This window comes from Bison bison, unplaced genomic scaffold (assembly GCF_000754665.1).
Source record: "Bison bison bison isolate TAMUID 2011002044 unplaced genomic scaffold, Bison_UMD1.0 scf7180017864148, whole genome shotgun sequence".
In the NCBI taxonomy this organism is placed as follows: domain Eukaryota; kingdom Metazoa; phylum Chordata; class Mammalia; order Artiodactyla; family Bovidae; genus Bison; species Bison bison.
The window spans coordinates 8206922-8210512 of NW_011494720.1; the positions used below are offsets into that span (position 1 = coordinate 8206922).

A 3591-nucleotide genomic window follows, 5' to 3' on the forward strand; every position below is an offset into this window, starting at 1 on the left:
CTTCCCTGTCTGTCATGGTCTCCTAGAGTTTGCTCAAACTCATGTCCATTGAGTCAGTGATGCTATCCAACCATCTCATCCGCTGCCGCTGTCTTCTCCTTTTGCCTTCAATCTTTCCCAGCATCAGGGTCTTTTCTAATAAGTTGCGTCTTTGCATCATGTAGCCAAAGTCCTGGAGCTTCAGCTTCAGCATCAATCCTTCCAATGAATATTCGTGGTTGATTTCCTTTAGGATTGATGGGTTCGATCTCTCTGAAGTTCAAGGGACTCTCAAGAGTCTTCTCTAGCACCACAGTTCAAAAGCATCAGTTCTTCAGCACTCAGCCTTCTTTATGACCCAGCTCTCACATCCATACATGACTACTGGAAAAATCATAGCTTTGACTACGTGGACCTTTGTCAGCAAAATGATGTTTCTGTTTTTTTTAATACACTGACTAGGTTTGTCATAGCTTTTCTTCCAAGGAGCAAGCGTCTTTTAATTTCATTGCTTCAGTCACTGTAATTACAGTATAGGTATTTACAATTATAAACCATTACAAGTATAGGTAATTAAAAAAATTCCTTCTATTTCTCTGTGCTGAAAATGTTTTCTGTTATAAGTGTGTGTCACTTTGTTATGGGAGGGAAAAGAGACCTCAGGAAGCAGCCATTACAGTAGAAAGAGTAAGGGCTTCAGGGAGCTGACCCTGGGTCCTGCTGTGCTACTTTGTAATTCTCAGCCTGCTTCCTCATCTGAACATGGGAGGAATATTTCTGTGTTGCTGTGATGTGTCAAGGAATGAACATACCTGAAGCACCTAACGTGGTGCCTTATGAGCTCAGCCTTCACTCTCTATAACTTAACTGATAACTTCTGTGACTGTGATTATGGGGTAGGTACAAGACTGAAGTAATTTAAGAGCCATGAATGATTTTCCCTGATAGTGAAAGACTAAGGGTGTGAAAAGCTAGGACACGGAGGGGTGGCTCTTACTGAGAAGCAAAGGCCATTTGAGCTAAGAGCCTCTACTTACCCAGGTTCCCCCTAAGGTTTTAGGAAGGATCAGGGCAAAAATGGATCAAATGGTCATGTGGCTTTGAAAAAATTTGCAAAAGATACTTTAAAATGCAATCAGTTAAGACTGCTGTCTCCTTCCACTCTGACCTCCACACCCACCCTGCCCTTGGATGGCCATGGAGTGGCCATGGGGCTTTGGGGGTTGGGATATGGGAAACGGATGCATTTACTTTGGTGAGATGTATTTATGCAGGGTGCTGTCACCTTCTTGAATAGATAAGCCATTGATAGCTGATCTGGGGTACTAGGGCCTTGCAGAGAAATTCCCACTGACCACTATGCCTGCTCACCCAGCTTGAGATGAATAAGAACACATATAAGAACAGTTAAAAAAATTGTGTATTTGAGTTTTGGCTATGCTGGGTCTTCGTCCCTTTGCATGGGCTTTCTCTAGTTGCTACGAGGAGGGGCTACTCTTGGTTGCGGGGCTTGTCTTGCTGTGGAGCACAGGCTCTAGGCACTCGGGTTCAGTAGTTGTGGCTTGCAGGCTGTAGAGTGTGGGCTCACTGGTTGTGGTGAACAGGCTTAGTTGCTCTGTGGCATGTGGAATCTTCCTGGACCAGGGATTGAACCCGTGTCCGCTGCATTTGCAGGCAGAGTATTATCCACTGAGCCATCAGGGAAGTCCCTGTAAGGGCACTTTTTACAGGGCCTTGTGCTGACAGTATGTGGGTACCTGAGGAGAAAAAAGGTTTGAAATATACGGAGCCAGAAAGTGTCTGTGGAAAGATTTTCCAGATTTTCCAGCTTCTATATGAAAGAAACGATCGAGATCCTCTTTCCGCCATCTTTCCATGCCGCCAGAATGGTGCGCATGAATGTCCTGGCCAATGCTCTCAAGAGTATCAACAATGCCGAAAAGAGAGGCAAACGCCAGGTCCTTATTAGGCCGTGCTCCAAAGTCATCGTCAGATTTCTAACAGTGATGATGAAGCATGGTTACATTGGCGAATTTGAAATCATTGATGATCACAGGGCTGGGAAAATTGTTGTGAACCTCACAGTCAGGCTAAGTAAGTGTGGAGTGATCAGCCCTAGATTTGATGTGCAACTCAAAAGATCTAGAAAAATGGCAGAATAATCTGCTCCCATCCCATCAGCTTGGTTTCATTGTACTGACAACCTCAGCTGGCATCATAGACCATGAAGAAGCAAGACGAAAACATACAGGAGGGAAAATCCTTGGATCCTTTTTCTAGGGATGTAATACATACAAATAAAATGCCTCAGAGGACAAAAAAAAAAAAAAAAGAAACGATCGAAATCTCTCTAAATTTGACAAAAACCCTAAAAATGTACTTGACATGACTGAGTTGAGAAGCTGAAAAAAAGTATTCTAAACTATTAATGTTGATGAGAACACCATTTTAATAAAGTAAGCTAAAAAACCCCCAGATATAACTTTTATTCTTTCTGCAGAAAATGTTTATTTTATATAAATGTTTATTTATTTTACAAAATCTTTATTTATAGGAAGAAGCAATTTAAAAGGGTGTGTAGACAAAATCCTATTAAAAAGTGATTAAAAAGGATATGCAGAAAAAGGAACATTAATGAAATGTGTCTAGAGGTTGTTAATCACAATATTATGTAATTTTGAGAGGGGGATTTTGTTTGTTGTCAAACCACTGCTTCATTCAAATGATAACTTATCTAATGTGAACATTAAATTTATAATTTGTGATTTGTTTCTCTCCATATTTTTGTTTGCTTTTAAGTTTGTGTTTGTGAGTTTGCATCCTTGTTCTCCAAAATGATGGAAGGCCCCTCAATACCTGGGTCTGACTTAGAGAGCCCAGCTTTCAAATTAATCCTTGTTCTTCTCAGAAGTTGTTATTGAATCTGATGCTAATACTGAGTATTGAGCTTCTGTTCCATCTCCTACAGAAGAACTGAAAATTGGAGCAGCTATTTACCGATCATTTCCTTTTGATCTGGAAGGTTTCAGTGGGTCTGTCTAGTAAGACCTTGAGGATGCTGTTCACCTAGTCAGAGTAAAACCATGACTCAGAGTGTGAGAAAATGGCTCTCAGTTTCCTAGGATGTTTTAAATATAAAAACATGCTGTGCTTTTGAATAAAAAGTACAATTTAAAGCCAGTGGATGGAAATTTCCTATAAAAAGATACCAAAACCCCCCTCACTCTTCCTATTCTTAAAAATAAAAGTTGTTTTTGTCAGAGGATCTGAGACCAAAATACATATTTTGAAATGAACTTGGCAGACTGTGATAAGGCCCATGAGTCCAGATTTCTTACCTTGGGCAGCCCCTCCACCATGCTCCTTCTGAACCCACTGTGCTTGGGTGTCTTACAGTTTCAAAACACAGGGGGAAAATAGACTTGCATGACAAAATTGTTTTTACATATATGTGATTTTAATTTGAACCCAGGAATTACTCTGTGGTTCTAAAAATATTTCAGGTCTGTGAAGCTCTATTACAGATTATTTATAGCAGGTTTATTACAGAAAGAACTTAAAACCAGTATCCAACCTGGAGTATTTACTACTCACCGCACCGCCCCCTGCCTC

General features: G+C 40.7%; 1 pseudogene across 1 annotated transcript in view; it reads left to right on the plus strand.

Annotated features, from left to right (window-relative positions):
* Window positions 1-2358, plus strand: part of LOC104989251 — an 8835-nt pseudogene extending 6477 nt beyond the window's left edge. Inside the window, exon 4 of the transcript XR_825356.1 lies at window positions 233-2358. The product of XR_825356.1 is annotated as a 40S ribosomal protein S15a pseudogene (transcript). The remainder of the gene's footprint in view (window positions 1-232) is intronic.
* Window positions 2359-3591: the final 1233 nt, after the last annotated feature.